We start from the raw sequence: 27264 nt of genomic DNA, 5'->3' as shown, positions 1-27264 counted from the left end.
TCCCCGCGTCTTTATCCTAAAGTTGATTGGTACAAAGATCAAAAGCCCTCTGAGGCTCCATTGTAGGAAGACTCATTAACTGGAAGGGAGTTCTGAACAGATGTGACATCCTTGAAAAAAGGAGCCAGACAGCAGACAGAGCTGGGCCCAGCACCTAGACTGCCGAAAACATGGGTTTCAGGAGTGCTTCCTAGCGCCTCCTCTTCCCTCTCAGGCTGGGGATTGCAGGGGTGGGAGGAGGGAGGAATGGGAGACACGTGAAATGAGTCACTGAGAGGTTTTCAGAGATATCCTCTTCTCCTAACTTTACCATGATGTTGGGTAGAATGACAGGGGAGCGCTCAGAAGAAAGCTTTTGTAACTTCTCTAAGTAGAAAGGTTTGCAATAAGATTTTGTATTTGGGGCCAAATAAGGTATCAGAGCCATCTAGGGATGGTGTTTCTGGTGTTATGTTACTAAATCTGCCTCTCAGGAGTTCATAGCAGTGGGGAAAGCTCTGGAAAGAGATAATTGTGGAATAAATGGCATGTGGGAGAGTGCAGCCTCATGTGTTGTATAGAAGTAACTCGAAGGAGGGAATTCCATAGAGGGAGGACCTTCCTTGGGAGGGCTTCAACGTATGGATAGAAGCTTACCAGGTGAGCAAAACAGAGATGACTGGGAAAAAAACATGAAATTTAAGAAGTGCATGAAGAGAAGACTTAGTAAGTGGCGCTTTATTACTTTCAAGATACTATGGCTATATTTTTGGGTTCTTGAGACTTGAAGGAAATGTGGCAATATATGAACAATTGTTATAGCACACCCTTTTTAAAATTTTATTTTAAAAATGTGTTTATTTGAGAAAGAGTGTGCATGTACTTGTGGAAGGGTCGTTACACACAAGGGACAGAGGGAGAGAGAGAATCTCAAGCAGACTCCCCACTGAGCATGGAGTCCTGACAAAGGCCTGAGATCATGGCCTGAGCCAAAATCTAGAGTCAGACGCTTAACTGACTGAGCTACCCAAGGGCCCCACATCATAACACTTCCCAAACATTGGTTGAATGGATGGAGGCCAATTTCTTACTTCCAAACTGGACTTTCTGGTGAAATATATTTTTTCTGTGTATGCACAGAGCAGCTGAGAGGTCTCATACACAATGGAATCCCCCCAAATATAAGCAAGAGCATTTACTCATGGTTGAACGTGTGTGGTTATTTGAAATATTTCCTCTATAATCTTCATGCCTGTCACTGTGTCGAGAGAATTGTAGGCGACGCATTTTGGAAATCGTGTTTCATATTTGCCTTAGGACGACTTGGAAGAGGAGCGTTTTTGCATGTAAATGGATTTGTTATTGCCCTTTGGGGCCAATTTTTATTTATATTATCAAATTAACTCCTTCCTGCAGTTGCTAGCTTAAAGATACAGGCAAGTACTGAGCAATAAAATAAAATTATATTTTTGCGTGAATTTAATTGCTGCACAAATTAGGTTTCGGGGCTCATTCTTTGTGAGAGTTGGGAATAACCTGTCAATATCATTTGCCTAGAGGGTTATGATTCACATTTCAAAGTTTCCTTTAATTGGAAGTACAATAGAGAGCGGTTTGAAGTGATCTGGCTCTTACCAGCTGATGGTTTTGAAGAACTGAGTTGAAGAACAGGCCTGTCCTCTTTGTGGCAATGTGGTTTGCCAGGAGCATGCACACTCCAAGTGAGTTTTCCTAGAGAGCTACTGGGTTGTTGCTGATATACATGGAAACTCTGGGCACATCGTTGTGATGTGACTGGCTTCTGACAATGTCAACTTCTTTATCATGGAACAAAGTAAAAATAACTGGGTTTAAAAAGGACTCGCCCTAGAATTCCATATTGTGATCCTCCTGGTCCTGGAGGTATCTGGCTCTGTCCAGACCTACTGGACCCCTGTTGAAGCCCTCAAATTCCTCCTGCTCTGCCCATCCCCTTTCGCGTCTCAGAACATGATCCCCGGGAACTGACTGCCTCTGTGTCTAGAACCTCCTCTCCCTCCCTTCTTACCTGGGTAAACTGCATCTACTCACCTTCTTGATCTGGGTTTCCCTCTGGCTAACAGCAAACCCTCCATCGCTCCCCTTCCTCTCTGACTTACCCTGTTCTGTTGCAGTGTGATTCCCTTTGTAACAAGACACCAGGACCACAGATTATCTGTGAATCTGTGAGCAGAAAGAGCAGAGAAAGTAAAGGCATCAAATGTTAACTATTTGATAAAACACAGATTTAATCTCTACCAACCACTGTGAAATTGGTTCTCTTATTGAGAATATCAGAAACCAATTTTTTTTCTCGAAAGGTGAAATCACTTGTGTGTGAAATTGATATGTGTCTCAGAATTGAAAGAGGTTTACTCATGCATGAGAGCTGAAAGCCAAGAAGAATGTGATAACAGCCCCAAAGCTTCCCTTTTCGTGATGGAGAAGAAGCCGTTTCTCATTTTGTGTCACCCAGACAATATCCTACCTTTGGCCCAGTAGATTTTTGCCACCATATTGCCAGTGGACATGCTTGGCAAGGCTGAGTTAAGGATTTTGGCATTTTCATTTTTCCTTTTGGCATGATTTTTCATCAGCCTGCATTTCTGGAATGCATTTCCATGGTATATTTGGAAGATTCAAGCTGGCAAAATGATATGCTTTGAGAATTTCACCCAACTATTGCTTTGAAGGCACTCCAGAATTATAACAGATGCACCATATTGGGCCCTGCTTTTCTGGCCCCTATGTTGTTCTCAGGTCAGCCTGTTCCATCTGGTCAAGTTTATCACACCTCAAGGACTTCCACACCTTGACTCTCCAACCCCATGAATGCAAATCATAGTTGCCTATCAGAAGTCAAGCTCTGGAAGAGGAAAGAATAAAAGGTTTATTTATAGACACGTTTGCATTTTATAGATCTGGTTTTATTTTGGTGTTTGTAGGTTTTGCTTATATTTTAGGCATTTTTAAGGGAAATACAAAAATGGCAAAGTCCAGGGGAAATAAGCCTGATCACATTAATGTCTCATAAATACGATTTAAGTCAGCCTTAGAATGCTATTGAAGTAATCCCACCTGCTCCAAACAACTTACTTATGAGAGCTCAGAGGCAGTGGTATAATAGACTGCCTGTGGTACTTCACAGACCCCAGTTTGAATCCTGAGTCCCAGCCTTACTGGATGGTGACTGTAGACATACTACTTAAACATTGTGGGTCTCAGTTTCCCTTTTTGGAGAATGGGCATTTGTTTAATGGTAGCGGCCCATTGTCAGCACTGATTATACACTTGCTGTTATTTCTCCCATCCTCTCATAGATGTCAAGGCTGTATCACATTAATGCTTAGCATCCTGGGACCTAAAGATACACTGACGTTATAGCAGACTTGGTAGGTTCTGATTTATCTCTCCATGAGGGTGAAAAAAAGAGAAGCGTCTACCTTTGTATGGTGATTTTCTATGGTTTGTATGGTACCAGTTTGTATGGTATGGTTTCTATGATTTGTATGGTACCAGTTATGAGTACCTCCCCTTGGGAATAAAAAGATATATAAAAATTATCCTGGCCAAGTTTAGTTGAAGTTTGGCGTATATCTTGGTTTTAAAATGCACCATGTTAAAAAAAAAAAAAAAAAAGAAAGAAAGAAAGAAAAAAGGAAACAGACCAGAGATAACTATCTACTGGCTAAGCCAGTAGAGGGAGTGTGCCTTGAGAAGACTAAGATATAGTTAGAGGTAAGCCTTGTACAATATATACTCCAGAATTTTTCTGAGGCTCAATATGACCCTCATGACCTCCTTCTTAAGAATCAGTTGACCAAATAAAAATGGGGTTCAGGGTAGCCATGTCATGAACTAAGGAAGTTATCATCATCACATCCCTTGCCAGTGATGAACACACTTCCTGTTGAAATGGATGCCCAAATTATGGAAGTAATCTGTTCGGGACCAGCAGCAGGAAAATGGAAGGATTTACTATTAGTGCCTCCTCTCTATAGCCCAATATGTGGAATCCTCTCCAGCTCCTTTTTAATGCTCACTATAAATGGTGTTCCTTTTAGTTAAGACCAATAGGCAAACTAAGGGAAATTTAGCCAGCTAGTTTAGAAATCATTCTACAATAGTCACTGTTATTATTTTTTGTCCCAAAAAATACATATCCCCTAACAATTCTTTTTTGATTTGTAAATTTATTTAGAAAGTACTACAAAGGTATATGAATTACACATCAAATTTGGTAATAATCTATTCACTAAATCAAGTTTGTGGAAGGAAATAGAATTCAATTAGCTTGAATCTGCCCCCAAGAAAGTGCAGGGTAAATGGTACCAGCAGTGGCTACCCAGCACAAAGCAGAGAATCCAGGCTGTAATGTGAGGGTGAAGTAGAAAGAGATTTCTTCTGATTTTTATTCAGATGCCCAGGGATGATTGCCCCCCCACCCCTCCCCCATATCTTCCAGGTTGATGATGTGGTTCCCTTCTATCTGCAGATGGCTCATAATAACTCTGAATGTGTCCAGAAGCTTGATGGCACACCACTGATAATACATTTTGAGCTTCTCTTGTGCAGGGCCATTGTACTTTGTACCAGTTCTTGGGGGCTTGTTCAGATATCAGACCAATAAAATGCAGGTTTCCCCTTTTTGAGGCTCAACAGCAGCTCTGAGGCTCGTATAGACCCTTTCACGGCAAGTCTAGAAAGGAAAGAATACCCAGCAATGGCCAAATTAGCGAACAGCCTATGATCTCAGTTAACAAAACTACTAGACAAGATTCTATGGAAAAATTCTTTGGAAGTTTCTCCAAAGACTGTGTAGCTATTTCGTATGAAGTGACCCCTGTGAAAATGTAGGTGAAGCAGCTTATTTTTCAGAACTAACACCTTGACTAGCTTGGTGAACCAAGGGCTCTGCTTGCTAGCTTTTGAACAGATGAGGAGGGTAGAACAGACGGAAGGCGAAAAAATATTCTCTACCTTGCAATTTGGTCTTAAAAATGAATTTTCAAGGAAAAAAATTTGAAGAAAATTTATGACATTTCATAGTGTCCACGATAAATACTACATGACCTACCTGTGTCATTGTTGGTGGGTTTGATAGCATCTCTACCTGCCTGGTGATTTGGTCTTTAAGAAATCCCATGTCAGGGGCGCCTGGGTGGCTCAGTGGGTTAAGCCGCTGCCTTCAGCTCAGGTCATGATCCCAGGTCCTGGGTTCAAGCCCCGCATCGGGCTTTCTGCTCAGCAGGGAGCCTGCTTCCTCCTCTCTCTCTGCCTGCCTCTCTGCCTACTTGTGATTTCTCTCTGTCAAATAAATAAATAAAATCTTAAAAAAAAAAAAAAAGAAAGAAATCCCATGTCATTCTTCACATGCCTGTCCCTAGCAGCTACCGAGCCCCATACTCTGCAATGGTACCTACCCTCAGCTTGAGAATTTGTAGTAAATCAAAGGAAGGTGACCTTGGTCTGATGTAGATGTAGATGTGTCATTTGGGATGGCTGATTCTCAAAAACAAACAAAAAACAAAAAAACTCTTCATTTTGTACATTGAAAATGAATTCATTTTCTTTATGCAAACATCTCTTAGCAGTGATTCTCAAGTTCTGGTGTATGTAAGAATCCCCTCGAGAGCTTGAGGAAATGTCCCTAGATTCCATTCCCTGGGATTCTGGTTCAGGAAGAATACAGTAGGATCCCAGGAATCTTCATTTTGAGGAGAACTCCCAGTGAAAAACCCAGGTGGTCCCTGTCGATAACACTTGTAGAAGCTGGAGCTAGAATCCCTTGGTTCAAATCCCAGCTCTGCCACATTGTGTCTTGGTCAACTTGCTCAAGTTACTTTGCCTCCGTATGCCTCAGTTTCCTCATTCTGTACAATAGGGATAATGGTAATACCTCACAGTATTTTGTGAGAATTCAATCAGTTAGTTCATATAAAGTACTTGGAATGCTATCTGGACTGTTCATTGTCCAGTAAATGTTAGGTAGACCAGTCCAACAAGTTATAGATGCCTTGAAATAGATTATTTCATATGTTGAGTTATGTAGGTGTTTTGGGGGGCTGGGAATCATTTTATGGAGTACTTCAATCGTTTGTCTTTGGCCCTAATGTCAATGGCTCTAATAGGATGAGAGCCAACATCCTTAATGTGGTCTCTAGGACCCTACATGTCTAGCCTTTGCCTACTGTCCGAGCTCATCTCACATCATCCTTCCAGCCATTCTCACTGCAATTAGCTACAGTTGGCGTATTTCGAGTTTCCAAAGATGCCATACTTCCTTCTAGGCAGTGTTCATCTAGACAGGCCCTTCACATGTGCTATTCCTTATGTCTGAGACACTGTTCCCCTCACTTTTAGTTTATTAATTTTTACTTTACCTTTAGAGATTTAGCTCAAGTATCACTTCTTCTGAGATGCTTTTCCTGAACTTACTGAGTTAAATCCTTTTCATTTGTGCTCATGGCACATAGCTCTCCTTCATACCCCATATGAAAGTTATACTTTCATATTTTTTCCTCCTCCACTCAAGTTATTGTGCCATAAGGTAAAAAACCATGTCAGTTTGTTTGGTCACAGTGCTTGGCATATAAACACTCAGAATTTGTGGAATAAATGATTAAATTTTGCTTGAGGGAAGACCAGGTTGGAATGCCATGTTGCTACATAAAAACAGTGGTATTTGGAGGGTCTCAGGAGGGTGAGAGGACAGGGGGTAGGTGTCCTCATGGCAGAAGAGAGTAGGCAGAAGAGGGTCGATATGTTCCACAGTGGTGGTCAAAAGACTCGAGATAGCCACCATCCTGGGTGGTGGAGGTCATGTGGACAGAGCTGAGATAAATGGCCAGAGTTGGGTTTGGGTGCAAGACAGGATGAACATAGGTGAGAATTCCTATCTGAGCTCACAGGGGCAAAAAGAGATAAAATGGAAAATCAGGATTCAGATTCCTGAAGGGACAAATCCACATCAAGACCACTGCGCTAGAGTGGAGCACTTGGAGATAGAGGAGAATGGGGTTTCGACTGGGAGTCCTTTCAGAATAAAGGAGGCCCAGGGTTACTGTTGCTTATGAAACTGTGGGTATGTGACAGATGGATAGTTCACTTGGCTTCAAGAGCCAGAGATGTGCAAAGCCCCCTCTGAAGCTTGCTGTGTGTCATTGATGGTCTGAGGGCACTGGGTTTGTAAAGAGGCCTTCAGAAAGGTGACGTTCTTGAAATTCATCATGATGGGACGGAGAATAATTCCTTTCCTTCTAACGTAAGCCAGAGTCATAACCTTCTTTGACATTTGCCATCTTCAGTCAGTCTTTGTAGAGTTGAAGCCTTCCACAGGCACACAGGTAAGATTACCACCATCCAAGTCCCCTCTTGTGTCTGACCTGGCCATGTAGCCATTTATTGCTCAGTGGCGGCCCCTGCTGTTAAGGAGAAAGATAGCACATCCAAAGTCCGTCATTAACTCTGGTACCTGTAACTAGGCAAATTTGGAGCAAATAGGAGAGGAGTTAGGGGCCAGGTAAATGGACTCACGACATCCCCAGGGAGATCCCTCTCCCACCCCGTATTCAGTGTGCCTTGTGAGCTGCTAGTGCAAGAGAAGGAGCTGAGCCTAAAGGTTTGGGGCTTAAAAATCTTCTACAAGCTTCTCCGTTCAATCGCTTCATTACAAAGGTTTGCTAGGAACCATCACAGTGCCCTCTGAGAAATGCCAGTGCAAACTTTTCTTTGGGGGCTTTCAGGTCTCTCAGGTGACAGAAATCTTAAAAGATACCCCCCTCACTCTTGAAATTAATTTACAGTACATTTTCATTAGGGGTGGAGGCGCAGTATCGATGTTTGTTTACATTCTGGACAGACATCCGAGTGTAGATCCTTCCGTAGGCGTCCCGCTGGGTCGCCCTCCTGTGTGCAGGCATCTCTGGGTGCGCATGTGCTGCGTGTACGAAGTAAGGCAGTTACATGCCATTTGTGGGCAAAAAACTGCCTGGGAAGAGAAGAAGAGAGAACGCAAACTCACTATCACATAAAAGTAGGGAGAGGGGGAGAGAAGAGATTGCTGTTGATTATGGGTCTGGCAGCAGATGTTCTACACGAATCCAACTCGCTGCAGCCAGTCTGTTTCCATGGCAACAGAATCAGTAATTATTGAGCCCAGGCGCTCCCCTCCTCCTTTCTCCCAACAAGGTGGAGGCTGATGAATATGAACTGTCTCCAGCCCATCACCAGCTCTTTCTTTTTCTCCTTCTTTCTCTTTCTCTCTCTCTCTCTCTCTCTCTCTCTCTCTCTCTCTCTCTCTCTCTCCTTTTAAAGTTCTTTATAAGAAAAATGGAGGTATTGAGGAATGCCGAGAAGAGGAGCTCTGTGTTTATTGAGGAAAGAGCATAGGGCACAACATTGAAATGAAGTGATTATTTTTCTCTTGTGATACTATAAGAGAATAGCTCTTCCTAGAAAAGCCGATGATCTCTGAAGATGCTAAATAAATGAGCAGGAGTTTCCCTGAAATGGAGGCTCCCTTTGATTGGCTGATCTTTCTGCAATTCCTGCCAATCGGAGCACCCCTGGGCTCGAGCTCCATAAACATAAGCAAAGCTACATGCTTATTCTTCCGGACTCGAAGTGTGTGCCATTCAAAGGTGTGCGGCAGGTCTCCATTCACATGGCTCGACTGGAAACCTGTTTTGTGAACAAGCTTACTCGGGAACCATCCAGTATTCCAGCACATTGTTCTTCTGGGGGACGGCTCTAAGTCATCTGGTGGCGGCAGCAGCTTAGCAGCAGTCTTTGTAGTTGGGAAGGATGGACTTACGGGAGCTTGGTGAGTAAACCTCAGTCTTACACATCTGTCCGCCGGTATCTGCAACCGGAGCTAAAATGCAGCTTTGTCCTATTGTCTGCTGAGAAAACTATGAATTGCAACGAGCACATAGAAGAGCGGGCATTCTGGGGTTCCTGTGATGTGTGAGCTTCTGTATTCCAAAGGCTGCATGCATTGCTTGGGTAGGATCGGATTTGTAGTTGTATTATACCAGAACACTGGCTTGTCTAGTTAGGATTAGGAGGAGGAGTGGAGTTGTGCTTTATCTGCCTGGGTATAGATCCATTTCCGAAGAACATGCTTTTAAAACTAAATTAATGAGAGTCATCCTGTGCATTGCTGGGAAGAGGGAGAAAGGTGCAGGCACGGAGCCGAACGGTAAGCAGCTTGACTATGTTGCCGGTGTTTGCATTGTGAAGAGAGATGTTGTTACGATGGTCTGTCAAACACTTCTTCAGACCCCCAAGCGCAGAAGGGGGCATCTGTTTGGCATGCACTGCTGCTCTCGGCTTGGGAAGTGTGCAACCGAGCTAGGTCATGCCCCTGACTTCTGTCATGAAACCAGTCTCTAAATCAAAATATGTTCTCTCTCTTTTTAAAAATTAATTGCAAAGATGAGCTGAAGTGCAGTCAGAGAGATTTTAGCTGCCAAAAACCACACTTCCAAATGACTCTGTTTTGCATCCTTTTCAGCCCCTGAAAACCAGACAGGGTTTGCAAAGTTATATTCAAGGATTGGCTCTTCGCCAGGGAAGGGCTGCTCTGAGCTACTGCTTTCCTCCCTGGGGTTTAATTTTCTGACACTGGTGATGAAATTCTTGATTTCTTTGGGTAGAAGCAGGAAAAAAGAAGAAAGCAGTGCTGTAAACAGGCAATGGAGAGGCAACATGGGGAAGGAAAAACTCTCTGCCTTTAGAGACCCTTCTAGCTGCAAACTTAAAAATATATGTGGCAAGACAGAACTCAGGCACTGGGTAGGATTCCAGGGGAACTATAATCTTTCTGAACATGGGGAGGAGAAGCATTGCTTTCAGCGTGGGTGCAGGGAGCGGGGGCTGAACTTGGGGCTTCCATCTCTGCATAAGAACCTCTCCCCAGCATCTATGCGGGTTTTAAGGCTTCATCACTGTTACTTTTTTTTTTTAAATGTAATTCCCTATCTCGTGTGCCAGGAACACTGACAGCATACTGCATGTCTTCTATTTACAGTTCACTTGGGTGCAAACAACAGAGGGAAAGAGAGAGGAAAGCCTTATCATCTGGTTCAGAAATACTTGCATGTGAAATAGTTGAACATGGGAAATCTTCCCAGCTAGTCCTTTATAACAATGTCCTTTTGACAGAAGAGAGTGTTGTAGGTCTTCACGTGGCTGTAGAAGGGGATTTGCTGTGTCCTAAATGGGATCTGTGAGCGGGTAAAGAAACAAAAGAGCTAGGAAGGTTTCACCTGGAGAGGACCCGAAAGCAGGGTGAGGGGTATTGGAAGAGACCTGACCTGATCTTCTGACCTCATGCCATGGGAAGAGATAGCCAAATTTTCTCACTGTGGGTGACAGCATGGGGAACCCGGTCACTTGACCAGGTCAGTGACCTGTCATGTTAGCTGAAGAACCCTCTAGAAATAGAGGCTGTCTTCTGATCCCAAGAGGCTCAAGATGGTGTGCCAAATTGAGAATTCCACCTGATCAGAGGCAAGTGTGTGCAGGGAAACTCTACCGATTACATCTCACTCCTAGGCACACCTTGACCCACGCCCAGTTTTGAGGAAGTCTGGTTTTTAAGCGGACGTGCATTAAATGACGTCATTTCATTAGAATGACCCTCCCTCCTCTTTCGGTCTCTTCTCTCCCCCATTAGCGTCACTGCCATGAGTGAGGCACTGGCACCTGTTGGTAAGAATGAGAGAAGAAACAGCCTTTTATGGAAGCACTAAAAATGTTTTAAAAAAAAATTAAGGGTAGTTACTAACCTATTTTTGGATCATGAAAGTCTAAGAATTTGCAAGCTGTGAAACTCTCCCCCTGGCCCTAAGAAAATCCATGAATGCATGATCACATTATAACTCTGATGACAGCCCCCGTTTCAGGGTCACATAGGATCTCTGTCCCAGGTAAAAAGCCAAGAATTTATTATACCCTCAAGTTTCTTATCTCCTTTTTGCAAAGGGCTCGCTAAATACTGCCCAGCCCTGTGCCAGTCAACTTCTGACCCAAGTGGTGGCTTCAGTCCCTGAATGAGGTTCTGCATGTTCTCAATGAGGGCTGGAATGAAGAAGTCTTGAGAACAGTTTTAGAACGTGGTGGTTTTTCACTTCTCAGCTTGTGGTGTTGGTGAAACTAGGATCACAGGACTTGAAACGAACATGCTCCTTCAGTTACCAGAACAGCTACCTGTTCAGTCCTGAAGGAGGAGGCTTCTTCCTTCTGCCTCTGCATGGTGTTTGTGGGATGTGGGATGTATTAGAGGCTCACATGCAAAGGTAAAGAAAAATGAATTCCCTCAGATTTTCACATGACTGTCAGAGTTGCCTGAGAGGTCACAGTGAATATGAATATGTTAAATCCAATCCCTGAAGTTCAGCACTGAGAATTGGAATGGTAGAATCAATGTCTCCTAGCAATTGGATTGAAATCAGTCACAATGGGAAAAGCTAACCTGCCCTGAGCATTTGCGGTGTGGCAAGCACTATCTAATATGTATGGAGATGTAATAACTCACTGAAGCTTTAAAACAGCCCCAACAGGATGGCTTTTATACCTGTTTTCTAAATGAAGAGATCGAGTCACCGAAACGTCAAGACACTTGCCCATGTCTACCAAAGCAGGACGTGGCAAGTGGTTTGTGTTTTCACACGTGTTGATTTACTTGTTTGCTGCATCCATGGATGGAAGGAGAGCAAACGGACAGGGGAAGAAGGTCTCCTCATCTCTCAGTCCACCTGGTCGAACCAGACCATGGGGAATTGAATTCAACCATCATTATGATAATTAAAGTCAAATTAGAAAGGCCTTTTCGGGTGGTTGGGTAAATAGTTTACAGTGTCATTTAGGAAAAGATGTTGGAGTTAAGTAAAACGTCATTACCAAAATGCCCCATTTGTTTATCCCCTTGTGTTACTGTATGATATGCCACCTTGTTCGGAGGAGCGATTCTTTGACTGATAGGATCTAGGTCAGTTTCCGTATGAGACGGGCTCCTCCTGGGCCATCTGTGGGAGGTGGAAGGTCATCAGATCCATGACTGCCCTTTGCTCGATTCACAGTTGCTGTAGCAACAGTGAGGCCCCTGAAAAACCAGGAACAATAGTGCCTTCAGTCTGGGGATGTGCGTGACCCGCAGTGGTCATGGGAGTCACCAAGGCCACCATGCTTTCTGAAGACCCTGCGAATAGGCCCAGCTCACAGAGAGATTCTAGGTAGTGGTAGAGGACATACATGGATGAAGCAGCCGAAGACTCAGAAGTTTAGACCTGAAAATCGTTGAATGTGACACAGTTTTCAAACCACGTCAGTCAGAGTTGGGGGCGTTGACAGGACTGGGGAAATGTGGAGCAGGGTCGGGGGTGAGTGAGTCCTCCACTCCCGTTTCTATCTGTTTTATAAACTGGCATTCCCACCGAAGACTTAACTAATGACAAATGGAGGGGAAGGAGTTAGGCCACTAGACAGAGAAAGAAAAACTATTGATGTCCTTGAAATTTCCAGCTTGACATATAAAGAAATAGCCGACCAGAACATACAAGCCAGATTGCATTCAACAGAAAAAGAATATGTAGGGGTCTCAGTAGCAGGTTTTAAAAATGTGGGTTATTTGCTGTGCATGCCTAATATTATGCACTTTCTACTATTACACTAGGTATGTGAATGTGTAAAAGACTATTTCAATAGCTATTCAAAAAAATAATGTCCTACAGGGATAATATGGCTGATCTCTTTCTAGAACAAAACTGTCTAGTGGAAATACAATGTAAGTTCTGTGTGTAATTTCCATTTTTTTAGTAATCACATTTAAAAAGTAAAAAAAAAGAAAAAGCAGGCCTACAAATGTTAATAATATATATATTTAACCCAGTATGCCCCAAATATTTTAGCATGCAACTACAAAATTATTAACAAAAATATTTATATTCCATTTTTTTATGTTAAGTCTTTGAAATCCAACATGTAATTTACACTGACAGCACAACTGAATTTGGATACTGAATTTTCACAGGAAATCTGTTTTTAGATTTCATAAAATTTATAGTTAAAAAGGTAGATTCAAGTACCCAACTTCTTCCAAACATACACAAAAGTTTTTCAATAACTGAAGTATCAGTTTTTAAATATAGATCAGCTAAAGTTAAATAGAATTTAACTCACTTGCATAGTCATACTAGCCACGTATTTCAAGGTTTCCATAGCCACGTGTGGTTAGTGACTAGTCTACTAGACGGGGCAGTGCTGGGCTCTAAAGAGCTCTCCTGCTCTGCCAGGCCGGTGACTTCTGTCTCATCATCATGCTATAGCTCCTTCCTCTCTTCCTCCGCAAAGTACCTAGAAGACTTGCCCTGGCGACAGGGAGATTAACAGAACATTAGTATTCACAAACTTGTTTACTTTTGCCCTTAACCATTGTCTATGCAACACTCAACATGTAGTGAAATCTTGGTTTTTCCATTAGTCTGTTTGGCATGGAGGAATGTAAAGGTGTACCATTTCCTATTGCAGAAAGTCAACATTCACCATCTGTGGCATGTTTCTGTCCACAGATATGGTGGCCCCACCACTCACCACACGTTGGGCCGCCACCTTCAACACAGTATGTTCAGGACACATGGGTTTAGTTTTAGTAATAGGCTAAGCAAACCTTGATTGAGAGGGTAAGTCTGCTGCAAACAGATAATTCGTTATGAAAACAAGTATAAATTGAGGCTAAGGGATGATTTAATTGCTGTCATCTTAATTCTGCAAATTTTGTTTAGCTGGAAAATATTGACTAAGTAGTTCTTACAGTTAATTTGGTCTTAAAATCCTTACCTTCAACATCATATGTTATTCTATTTATTCACTCCCCCAAGGTTTTTTCTTTTTAATGTAAAACCAATTATGAAAATGTAATCAACCTTTTCAGGAAGCTAGATCCAAATCATGCTGCAAAGCCTTCTTACAGGCATCCGGTCCCAGCCTCCTGGAGATGTCCTGACATTGACAATTGCAGCCGGATCTGCAAGTAGAAGGATATAGCTCGCTCTGCGTTTAGTCTGCTTAAATCTTTGGTTAATAAAGAGATCTTTTAGAAATCTCACAAAACATTGAGAAAGGGAGGAAAAATTCCCTACAGTTCAGTACCATCCCTAATACCAGGGACGCCTTCTGGTCCAACTATACCCATTTCCTGCACGTTGGACAGAATTCCCAAGGAATAGGCCTTGTGCACGTAAGCACTCAGAAACGTTTGCTGGATTGAGTTGTGTGGCCTCTTGGCAACTTCTTTCTTTTCATGGCAGGATGTTATCATCTTTCCTGAGGCAACACTGGCAGACCAAGTAAATTAAACCAGAGGCAGGGTTGAAGCTAAGAGTGAGATGACTTGCTTTATGAATCTGCTGTTTGGCCACACCAAAGACTATCATGCATGGAAGGAAGTGCTGTGGGATTTCAGTGAGCACAGAGACACCGGGAAATAGCTGTCTATTACATAAGTGAAATTAGCATCACAATAATTATCTTTGAATTGCCACAGGATTTTGAAGTCCATTGATATGCTAGCTAGTTTCAAACAATCTGTGACATTCTAGAAATCCAAGATTAGAAAAGTACTGGTCTAGATGACAGAGCAGTAATCTAGAACCTAAGGCCTTGACTTCCTGTATATAGTTTTGCAACTGAATTCTGTAAATCATTTAAACCTTCTGCTCCACAGCACCTACACACAGGTATAGAGAGAAGTTTAGACTTGATGATTTCCAAGGTCAAGATTCCAAACCATCTGTTCTCTAGGGCCCATGTTGCATCGACCATAGCAATCTTTCCTACTGTTCCTAGATGGAGCCTCAGAATCCCTGTTAGCACTAAGTCAGCCACTACCAACCAATCAGAACTGGCTTACAGCTGAAACTGATTTTTCATCCCTCTCCTATGTCTTTTTCTCAGCTCTGTGCATTGTGCAAGACTTTGAAAAGGAAACACACAGGGAACTATCCTCAGTATGCAGGGTTTCAGGAATAAGGGAATGTCAGTCCTTTACTCATCTTCTTGCTCAGCTGTTCCAGGGAGGTGTTGCCATCTGACAAGGAGGGCTGCAGCCTGGCACTTTGGGAGCTCACTTTTCCTTTCCTTTGAGCTATACGTGTTGAGAGACCTGTCAAGGAGAGCAGTTCACTGGCATCATTCCCAGACCTGGAAACATAATGAAATAAAGTTTCATTCTGACTTGGTTGGAATTTTTATAGCTGAACATTTGAGATAGCATCTGGGGCAGTTCTAACATCCATTTGCCTGGTTGGAAGGAAGCACCCATCAGCTAATGGAACTCAGGCCTTCATACTGGCAGCCCATACTGAAAGACTTGACCTTTGGGAAGATCATTTCTAATTGGAGCCAGCCAGGCCATGGGTCCTAGCACCTGTGATGGAGCTCACTCATGTCTGATGGTCCAGCGATGTGAAATATGCATTATAGATGTTCTATCATATACAAAGAATGGTATCAAAGTATGATCTGGTCTGAAAGCCCCCCATACTGGTACTGTCAGTCCAGACTACTTAATGTTAAGGGCTCAATCTAAGCCTGGGGCTCTGGGATGCTATGTTGGTATGATCCATTAGCACTCTTCCTAGTACCCACACCCTTCCAGCTTTAGAGAACAGAGGGGGTCAGTGGACAGAAGCTTCCACTCTGGATTCCATAAGCCAGGTTCAAACTTCTCTGCAAAGTAGACCTAAGAAGCTTTGCAAAGACCACCGGATAGGAGATCCTTCTCTCCTCCTTAAAATTTCTTGAGGACTAGGTAGATGACTACTTAAACCCTCTGAACCTTAGTTCTCTCATCTGTAAATATAGAAGTAAAGGTACATTTCTCACAAGACTGTTGGTGAATGGAAATTAAATTATGGAGTCTGTGTAAATGATGAGTGCACCAAAATGCTCTGTGCAAGGAGACAATTATATTCTGTGAGTAGAAGCCATTTATTTTTTGTTATCTCAGAGAATGTCTAGCTCAACTCTTTGGCTATGGAAGGTTCTCTAACTGGACAGCTAAAGTGCTAGGCGGGCACATGCTGTCTGCTCTCAGATCACTCTCTTAAACCCTCAGAGATTATCCCAGTCCTGCTAGCACCAGAGGCCACCCAGAGGGAAAAAGACACCACGCTTAGAACAAAGAGCCTGGGGTGAAGCCCCAGATTAGCTACCAGTAATATTTAGGTCTTGCCATATTGCCTCTCCAATCTTTAGTATCTTTTTTTCCTCATGTACAAAATATAGAGAATATCTAACTTATCAGATGCATAGAAATGTTCAGAGAACAAACAAATTAACATATCCCATGTGCTCTGTGGATTATACGTAAGGTAATATATAAGGTATTACTGTTACTACTTCATATCTAGTATCTCTTAACAATTCATCCTTGTTTACAGAGAAGGAATCACTGGAAACATGTTTTTGGAGCAAGAGTCAGAAGCTCCAGGATAGTGATGTATGCTTTCCTGATTTTGGAAGCCAGTTAAGATCAAACGATATTGTGCTTCTTGGCAGATGCCTTGGGGCATTCAGGAAGGCTGTGACCTGTCATAAATAACTGGTGGCTTTTATATTGGTTAAATGAAAGATGTTCTTGGTCTCTGCATATGGCCCATAAATCTGTCTGGATTGCCAAGTTTTAGCCATCCTGCCCCAACTCACTCTCTCTTCTTCATGAAGACATAATAAACCTTTGGAAAAATATATATATTTTTGGTTCTTCCATATGCAGTTTCCCAGGTACTTCTTGGTAGCTTTCTTCTCTCCTCCATCCCCCTAAGCATGCATTTTACGCCCCTGAATTACGTATTCTGTCAAGAAAGGAGAATGGGTGATGTCTTTGTTTGTTAATCTGGTTATTTATTCCCTATAAACCTATCACATCCCAGATATTAAAGAATCCTGAGTCCTGGGATGGCAAATAGATTCTATCTGGTGACAACTTGGGTGCTCTGGTGGAGGCCGCATAGGGCCTACTTCTGGGCCCAGTGGGCCCTTGGGTGGGGAGGGAAGGGTTGCCATGTGCAGTTACCCTATTACAGGTGAAGAAAGTGAGGCTCAGAGAAATTAACGGACTTGTTAATATGTCTCCTGACAAGGGACAGTGTTTACATTTCCTTGCTGTCTCAATTCAGTCAACAACCACTATTTGCTGAATGCCTGCTCTGTATTGGTTCTAGGACTGGGTATTATCTAGGAACGAAAATAATCTGTGAACGTCTATGGATTAACCTGTGTGGAAGTTTGTTTTTCATGCAATCATTAGCCTCAAAGTTGTCCAGAATTGAGAGACTATGATAACAAAATTCCCAACGAACCAATCATTTATATAAGTTGACCTTTGAAGAACACAGGTTTGAATGCACTTATAGGTGGATTTTACAGTACGGTACTACAAATGTATTTTCTCTTCCTTATGATTTTCTTAATGATGGTTTCTTTTCTCCAGGTGACTTATTTTAAGAATACAGTATATAATGCATATAACACATGAACCATGTATTGATCGACTATGTTATCGGTAAGACTTCTGATCAACAGTAGGCTGTTAGTAGTTAAGTATTGGGGAAGTCAATATTACCTGCAGCTCTTCAACTGTATTAGTATGTCTAACCCCCACACTGCTCAGGGGTCAGCTGTATTCAAATTCATTTGTATATTCACTTATGTATTCATTTTCCCTCCCATTTACATAAAGAATAAAGATCCACTTTTTAAAAGTTGGGCTTTTGTAAGAGTTCTTTCAAAACAACTTGAAAGTAATTGGCAAAAACAAACTGGCCAATAACTGCCCTTGAATTTTGCCTCTGTTCCCCTTGGTCTACTACTTAATATGGCCTTGCTGGCACAGAGGTGAAAATGAACAACGAAGAAAAACTGAACCCAGCTCTCCACTATCCTACTTTTTGCAAAGCAGCCTAGAAATGTAACATAGATGAACCAAAAATATTCACTTTACCAAAGGCTTCTAAACTGTTAGAATTGTCAAGGAAGAAAGAATTTGCAATGATGGTGATAGAGAGCTGTTGTAATTCCATGTCCCCTGGGGAGAGGTATGAGTAGCAGGGGATGGGGAAAATCTCTTAGCCCTCTGAGCACTGTAGTAATCGCACCAAGGATGTGTGGCACTGTCTCTCTCTCCCGTCCCTGGTGTAGTTATAGAGGCTCACTCTGTCACTGGCTTCAAGGCCAGAGCAATGTCAGAAATGCTTGCCTGGTGATTATAAGAATTGTGCCCTCTAGGTGCTAGGCACTTTACATAGGTATAGGTCCTTTTCATGGAATTTCCCAAGCTGTGTTTTTTTTTTTAATTATTATTCTTAATATAGCTGTTATTTTAAAATTACTACATGCAGTGGTCTGTCAAGACACAGTGTTGTGGTTTTTTTCCTGCTTTTATTGCGAACTAATGGAGATATATCACTGTATCAAGTTCAAGGCATACAACATGAACGTGTGATTTACACATGTGCAGTGATGACCACAGTAGGTTCAGTTAACATCCATCTTCTCATATAGATACAATAAAAAGAAAAGAAAAAAATTTTCCTTGGATGAGAACACTTAGGATCTACTTTCTTAACTTTCCTATATACCACACAGCAGGGTTAACTGTGTTCACCATGTTGTACAACACATCCCTAGTATGGACTTATAACCAGAAGTTTGTACCTTTTGACCACACTCTTCCAGTTCCCCTTCCCCCCACCTCTAGTAACCACTAATCTGATCTCCTTTTTTTATGAGTTTGGTATTGAGTTGGTGGTGGCTTGTTTATTTAGATGCCACACATAAGGGAGATCATACACTATTTGTCTTTCTCTGACTTCTCTCACTTAGCACAACACCTCCAAGGTCCATCCATGTTATCACAAATGGTAGAATTTCCTCCCCTCTTGTATGGCTCAATAATATTCATTGCTTCTATGTACCGTACCTCTTAGGATACAGGTTTTTATCAAAGAGCGTATCCCCCTATACTCATAGGACAGAGAGTGGGACTCAAGGGAGGCTTTAGCACCAATTCTCATTCCCCGTCCTTTATGCTAATACATTTCATTGCAGCTTCAAGAGCACTGTTAAAAGGCATTAGATCCCTTTTTCATAGATAAGGAAATAGATGTAGAGAGCTCATTATCCTTCCCATAAGTGGCAGAATGGGATTGAAATCCAGATCTGATTCCCAAGCCCGGGTTCCTTTTCCCAATGTTTAATGCTTTCATTTCAGCCTCGCTCCCTGTACATTGATTTATAACTAATGCATTAGAAGAGTAGTCTTCAGTCTGGGGTGCTCATGCCTTGAAGCATGTAAAGACTTCTCAAAGGAAAAGCAGGCATACATAGTTTTAAGGTGATCCATTTCCACATTCTCAATTTCCACCTGTGCCTTAAAACCCATCTTGAGAGGGTACTTGTGACTCTCCCAGCAGCCTTCTCTCTCTTGACAAAGGAAAGGCCTCCTCTCACCCTCATCAGGTCTCACAATACTGTGTAGCCCAAACCATGGAAACCTTCTCTAAGAGCCACAAGGGGCATGTGACAGGTCCTTCAAATAAAGATCCATAAATGGGTTCCCATCTTAATAAGAGATGGAGTGCCAATAAAATATTTCTCTTGGGTTTAATAATCATCAACATTTGTAATATATTTGTTCCAATTACTTTATATTAACGATGGCGCCATTAAACTGAATGAGGAAGACTATTTTTATCATAGCCTCCTGTTCACAGAAAATGTATTTCAAATTAGATTTTAGTATATAGATGTTTTTGTTTCAGAGAAGTGTAATAGTATGATTCATGGTTGACTTTTAAACATAAAATTCTATCATGCTAAAATTCTGTATGAGTAGAATTGAGGTAGAATGGGAACAATGGGAAGTGGAATGGGAATTTGAGTTCTAAGACAGGGTGGCAGGCAGGGACCCACGGACCAAATCCAGCCCACTGCTTATTCTTGTACATAAAATGTGCTGGAACCTAGCCATGCCTTTTCATCTACGTGCTGTTTAAGACTGCTTTCATGCTATAGTGACATCGTTGAGTAGCTATGACAGAGACTGCTTGGAAAGCCTAAAATAGTATTTGGCCTTTTTCATGGAAAGTTTGCAGACCTGTTATTAAAGGAGAAAAGTGATGTAAAATTTCCAACTATTAAAAAAGAGCTTATTCATATATTTTTAAATGAGTAATTAAGGGTGTAAAATCCCTATTGTATGTATACCCAAGGATACATTTAAAAGAGTGATGTAACAGTTTTTTTCTACCAATATTATAATACACTTAAAATTATGTTCTTTGCAACTATTTCAACTGTGATGAAAAATTTCAACCATCAACTTGAAAAATGTGTACATAGAGGGTATACATAGATTTTTTTTCAAAATAGGAAGACCACTGCCCTTGAAGACAGGATCAGGCATGTGACTTTCCATAGTTTAAGGAGATTGTCTTTTTCATGGAGCAAATTGAGCCCCATGTGAGTATCTCAACCCTCAATCAAGCTGTTCTCCCACAACCTTGATGGGTAGCTGATGGAAATGTCGACTCTAGCAGGACAGGGTCAAAGAGTGATCTTGTAAATGGCTGGGCTCAGTCTTAGAGATCAGAAAAATCCTTCACAAGCCCCTACGTTGGCCCTTGTGTTGGTCAGCTAGGGGAAAGAAAGAACAGCTGTGCCCTTCCAGGAGGTAGAAGGCTGGGCTTTTTAGGATGTCCCTGCAGAACTGAGGGGAGCCTGTGCTGTCCTCAGGCTGCATGGATGGTGGATTGTACCACACAGGTGGAGTTTACGCCTGCCTAGTAACCTTGATTCATGTTTTGGGTTGAATTCTGTCTTCTTCCGAAAACAAGAGGCTGTTCTTAATCATCACTACTTTAGAATATGACCTTGTTTGGAGACAGGGTCTTTATGAAGCTTATCAGGTTAAAATGAAATCTTTAGAAGAGGCCCTAATCTGCCTGTGTCCCTATAAAAAGGAGAACTTTGGACACAGGAATAGACATGCATTGAGATAAGACCATGAAAAGACACAGGGAGAAGATGGCCACCTACCAGCCAAGAGAGAACTGGGACAAATCCCTCTAAAGGAGACCAACCCCTTGTACCTTGGGTTCAGACCCGAGTTTCTGACCTCCAACACCAGGAGGCAGTAAGTTTCTGTTGTTTAAGCCACTCAGTCTGTGGAACTTGGTACTTCTGACAGTAGCCCTCACAAAAAATACAGTGACCTGAAAAGCACAAGCTTCTTTTAATGGACTTCCCAAAGCCCAGTGATTTTTAGGTTTAGCTGTGTTTTGAAATTACTGCATGACATGGTCCATCAGAGCACAAGTTGTTAGAAGAATGCATTTAACGACAGAGGACCGGAACCAGAGAGACTTTGACCCAGACCCCTAGTCTCCCTCCTTCCCCCTAGAGCAGTTCAGAAGAGCAGTTAAGATCAAAACTTCTGGAGCCAGAGCCCTTGGGTTTAAATTTTAGTAGCCATGTGCTTTGGGGCATGAATGGCATCACTTGTTAAACTGAGGAATAACAGCACCTGCCTTGTTAGGTAATTGCGAGGATCAGCTGGGTTCATAACATGTAAAACTCAGTTCTTGGCACATAGTAAGTGTTCAACAGTCAAATTTTCATTGTATTATTGAGGGACCAAAAAGGACAACCTCTGCCTAAGACCACTCCAGAACCCATGAATCACCCAGCAAGTACTACCCACATGTCCCCTGAAATTCTCAAAGATTTGTTCATGAAATTGCCATATTAATGTTATAAGGGCTTCCCATCCCCAAAATCTAGGATTGTCTTTTCTCTTGTTTTATCCTGTCTTATTCTTGCAAAGCCTAATATTTGAGAATAGCTAGCACTCCTTATTAACCCTTGAAAAAGTATCTGCTCTAGCACCACTTGGCAGTGAGATTTCATCAGTCACTTGAGATTATGGATTAACTCACTGATCTTTTTACCCTTCGAGCTAATTAGCCTTTGGACAAATACATCTAGTCACAGAAGCCAAGCACAGCTGACCAAACACATTTCAAAGAGCAAATTTGGTAGGTAAATAATGCCAAGCTCAGATCTCTCAGTAACATTGCTTTTCTGAGTCACTGGAATCTTGATGATCTTTCCTTCCCAGCTAGAGTCGGTAGTGAGGTGTTTACAACCCTTCGAAGCAAAAGGGACAATGTGACTAATTAAACCAGCTAACTCCTCCCTACTTCAGTTTCTGCCAACCCCATTTAAGATGACTCATTCTTTGATCTCTAATAACTGGCCCAGTTTGACTTTAAATGACTGAACATATCCTTGGGGACCCTTGTTTGAGAGACAAGGGAGACCTTCCTAGATCCCCAGCTGAAATGTAATTTTACTCAATTTAATTTAATTACCACTACCTGCCAAGACTTTCTCACACCTCCATAAAGCACCTTAAAACAGTTCATGCCTCACCTTGGTGCTAAGGCCTGTTAAGTACTTGTAGATAATTATCACATCCTCTTAGACAATGTTTGGTGAAACTCAATATATTTAGACCTTTCATTCTGTGCTAAAGAAGAACTCTCCAAGGAGACTTTTCCAAGTTCCTCTTAGTTTAAATTATTCTCACATTATAATAGGCACAACCTCACCAGTGAGTTGCAGGAAGGTGCAAGGGGTAGTCTCTCTGTGGGGCCAGCCAGCCCCTTGGTAAGGGCAGCTGAGATGGTGCGCCCATCCTCGCGTCCATTCTATTGGGCAGGCTCCTGGCCCGTCCTCTGATGTCCCCTTGCATGGGCATCCATGATCTTCTGAGTGGCCACTGCTTCTTCCTGACCCCACAGGGCAGAGTTCTGGAGAAAGAAGGATTCCAGATTGAAGGACAGCTCTGACATTGCACAACCACATATCTACTCATTTGGGTTTGATTTTTGTTCATGCATTCAAGAAAACAGAAAACAGCAAATGGTTTAAAGATTTTATTTATTTATTTGATAGAGAGCACAAGTAGTCAGAGAGGCAGGCAGGGAGAGAGGAGGAAGCAGGCTCCCCACTGAGCAGAGAGCCTGATGTGGGGCTTGATCCCAGGACCCTGAGACCATGACCTGAACCGAAGGCAGAGGCTTTAACCCACTGAGCCACCCAGGCGCCCCAGAAAACAGCAAATGGTTTAACTCTTATTTCAGAAGAACGGAGATGTGGTTGCTTTGCACTGGCACCAGCATTCATTGACAAAGAGCATTTGTCAAGGGAATAAGTGCCTAGCCCCATGCCTTGGTAAATAGGAGGAATCCAAAGACAGAATAATCTAGACTTTGCTTTCAGGGAGCTTCAAAAACAGTGAAAAGCTTGCAAGACAGTAAATCATACTACACAGCGTTATCTAGATAATTAGAGAATTGTAAGCTTCAAGGGAAGTCAGTCCTAGGCCACTATTCTGTAAGTAGTTGATCTGAAAAAAATATCCCATGGTGAAGAGCACCATATGTTACACTTGCGTGGGCTTTCCCAAACCAAGATATCGTGTCTGATACCAAGTGGCATCTGTCTAAACGAATTATGATAATACAAGTTTATTATACAGAATGAACTGTATATGTATTTGATGAGGAAAAATGACCAAGATATTATTTCTCAGTGAACAAAGAAAGCTAGTAGGATACTATACAGCATGTGATCCATGGTGTGTGTGTGTGTGTGTGTGTGTTTATGTTTTGGTGTATGAATAGATTTGTGTGGTTTGCATATATATAGGCAAATGAATAAGAAATGAAAAGGACAATGAATAACTCTGGAGAACAAAGCTGGGGAACCCAGAAGAAGATTTTCATTTTTAATATGATATTCTTCTGTATATATTTTTACTATAAATTTTAAATTTGTATTTATTTTTAATTTAATCATCAAAAATGGATTCCTTAAAAAATAGAAATCTTGATAAAATAATAATAAAAATTAAAATGCCATACAGTATTATCAATACCAGAAAGTGTGTGTATTCTTGACTTTAATTAATGGAGATATACAGTTTCGAGTTTGTTTTGGAACTGCTTAGAGCAGGGATTCTCATCCTTCAGTGATTCTTACCTGTTGATTCTTTTAAAATTGAAAAACCCAGCCCTTAACACCAACTTTATAGACCAGAATTGCAAGTGAGGCTTATTTAAGTTTTTAAAAACACCACCACCCATCCTGTCAACCACCCGCTTCCTTTGGGGGTTCCAATGGGCCCCAGGTGAAGGCACAGGACTAGAGAGGAGATGGAACATGACAAAAACTATCCATTGTGACCATGAACATACTAGGTTACACCCGTGAAGAGATAAAGGTCTTAAATTGGATTGAGAGACGATATAAGTCACGTTCTCACAAAACAACCTCCCAAGCAAGTGAGAGAAAGAAGACTGAAAAGCAAAAATTCAGCACACAAATGGGGGAAAAAATAAGAATGACAATATGGACATCAGAGAAGAAGTTAAGCCAAAAAGCTTAACATGGGAAGAAGAATCATTTCGTAGAGATAACAGCCAAACTGACATTAAACTACCCTTTCCTTCTTTCTAATGAATCTGTGTTCACATGTTCACAACACAGCAGTATCATCAAAATGAAAAGAAAAAACTAGAAACACAAGAAGAAATGAACAAAAATACAACTTTGAGAAAGCATCATTGTATTATTGTTATATTTCAAATAGCACGTATAGAACATTTTAATAATATAATTAATAAGTCAAACAATAGCCATCAGGGAGATTCAAATTAAAACCACATTGAGATACCACCTTACACCACTTAGAATGGCCAAAATTAGCAAGACAGGAAACAACATGTATTGGAGGGGTTGTGGAGAAAGGGGAACCCTCTTACACTGTTGGTGGGAATGCAAGTTGGTGCAGCCACTTTGGAGAACAGTGTGGAGATTCCTCAAGAAATTAAAAATAGAACTTCCCTATGACCCTGCAATTGCACTACTGGGTATTTACCCCAAAGATACAGATGTAGTCAAAAGAAGGGCCATCTGTACCCCAATGTTTATAGCAGCAATGGCCACGGTCGCCAAACTGTGGAAAGAACCAAGATGCCCTTCAACAGAAGAATGGATAAGGAAGATGTGGCCCATATACACTATGGAGTATTATGCCTCCATCAGAAAGGATGAATACCCAACTTTTGTAGCAACATGGATGGGACTGGAAGAGATTATGCTGAGTGATATAAGTCAAGCAGAGAGAGTCAATTATCATATGGTTTCACTGATTTGTGGAGCATAACAAATAGCATGGAGGACAAGGGGAGATGGAGAAGAGAAGGGAGTTGAGGGAAATTGGAAGGGGAGGTGAACCATGAGAGACTATGGACTCTGAAAAACAATCTGAGGGTTTTGAAGGGGCGGGGGGTGGGAGGCTGGGGGAACCAGGTGGTGGGTATTGGAGAGGGCACGGATTGCATGGAGCACTGGGTGTGGTGCAAAAACAATGAATACCGTTAGGCTGAAAATAAATTTAAAAAATTAAAAAAAGGGGACGCCTGGGTGGCTCAGTTGGTTAAGCGGCTGCCTTCGGCTCGGGTCGTGATCCCAGTGTCCTGGGATCTAGTCCCTCATCGGGCTCCTTGCTCAGCAGGGAGCCTGCTTCTCCCTCTGCCTCTGCCTGCCTCTCTGTCTGCCTGTGCTTGCTCGCTCTCTCTCCCTCTGTCCCTGACAAATAAATAAATAAAATCTTAAAAAAAAAAATAAAAAATAAATAAGTCAACCAATAGGTACTTATTGAGTTGGTATCTTCCACTGGAAGTATGCCTTCTTTTCTAAGGATCCATGGAACTCTTTAAAAATATGTCACTTACATGGCCGAAAGTCCTTAGTACATTCCTAAAGCAATAGGCTTCTCAGTAACTACTGAATCAAAATGGAAATCAAAGCTACTGTAGGAGGCTGTTTAGAAAATGGTGACCATGAAAACATGCTGTGACAAAACTTACACAATACAGCCAAAGTTGTCCTTAGGAAAACCCTAAAAATTATTTTTTAAATTACTATTTTTATGGAAAGAATGAAAATAAATGAACCAGGGTTTTAACTCACGTTAGAAAATGAAAGAGCAAAAAAGGCAAGAGGAAAGATATAATAAAGATAATAAACTAGAAAAGAGAGAAATAACAGAATCTTAAAGTAAATCCAAGAACTACTTCTATTAAATAACTAATAGCCAGTGACAATTTTGTCAAAGAAAATAGGAAATGCAAATCAACAAGTTTATAATTGAAAATGATATTGGAACAGGCATGGAGATGACTAAAATATTGTTAATGAGTACTGTGGATGGCAATATGCCAATAGACAGGTAAAGCTCAGCACGTACACACACACACACACACACACACACACACAAAATAATTTTAGGCCACTAGGTATGCATATATGTGGGGCAAAATATACAAATTGCTAGCAGAGCAAATTCTGTGACTTGTTGGTTGAGACATATATTTGTGTGATCTTTCTGAAAATGGCAGTGTGTATCCAGAACTGAAAAATTCATATGATCCTTGACCCCCTCACTTGAAATCAAGTCTTTTATCATAAGGAAATCAGAAATGTGGGAAAATATTCTTTGATAGGAGACAGAGTTTAAGAAGACTGATATCGTGGGAGTGTGCCCATGATTACTCTTTGTGTGGGAAAGTACAGAAATAGAGTGATTTCATCTAGGAAAAAAAAATGTCATTACCAACTGAAAGGATTCTGGACTGCGCCACAGTGTTAATAACACTCCTTTTTTTTTTTTTTTTTTTTTTTTTGAGTGTAGGGATTACAAGTGACCTTTTTCTTCTTCTTTGTATTTTTGGGCATCTTCCAAACATCCCTCAATGAGATTGCAATCCTTTGTAACTAGACCATAAAATTACTAAAGTAAAAGGAGAAATTTTAATATAAAATTATAGAAAAACATTGAACCGGAGAAGGAAATACAAAAGCATGATGTGTATGTAAGCCTATCAAGACTGAGAGTGCCACGAAACCTTCTAATGTCCACTCAGTAGTTTGTATACGCTCCATTCCCTTGAAGGGCGCACAGATGAGAGGTGGAGGGAGAAGGTACTAGCGAGGACGTGTTCTTCCCCAAACCTGAGGTCTGGGGTGGTACCAGTGATTCAGAGGGTGCAGGGCATCACCCTCCCTTTACCAGAAATGTAAAGTTTGGTCAACACTCCCCCTAGTGGCAATTTAGCAAATCTCCTAAAATTC

General features: G+C 41.6%; 1 protein-coding gene across 8 annotated transcripts in view; it reads left to right on the top strand.

Annotated features, from left to right (window-relative positions):
- Positions 1-27264, top strand: part of ELMO1 (engulfment and cell motility 1) — a 545585-nt gene that overhangs the window by 397404 nt on the left and 120917 nt on the right. Inside the window, exon 1 of one of the 8 annotated variants that reach the window (XM_047695467.1) lies at positions 8620-8821. The exons of the other annotated variants lie outside the window; for them this stretch is intronic. The gene's annotated coding sequence lies outside the window, so the exon portion shown is untranslated. Of the gene's footprint in view, positions 1-8619; positions 8822-27264 lie in introns of those variants that run through there. 8 annotated transcript variants of the gene reach the window in all.

The sequence above is a fragment of the Lutra lutra genome, chromosome 11, assembly GCF_902655055.1.
Source record: "Lutra lutra chromosome 11, mLutLut1.2, whole genome shotgun sequence".
Classification (NCBI taxonomy): Eukaryota; Metazoa; Chordata; class Mammalia; order Carnivora; family Mustelidae; genus Lutra; species Lutra lutra.
This window is presented reverse-complemented; position numbering and strand designations above follow the sequence as displayed.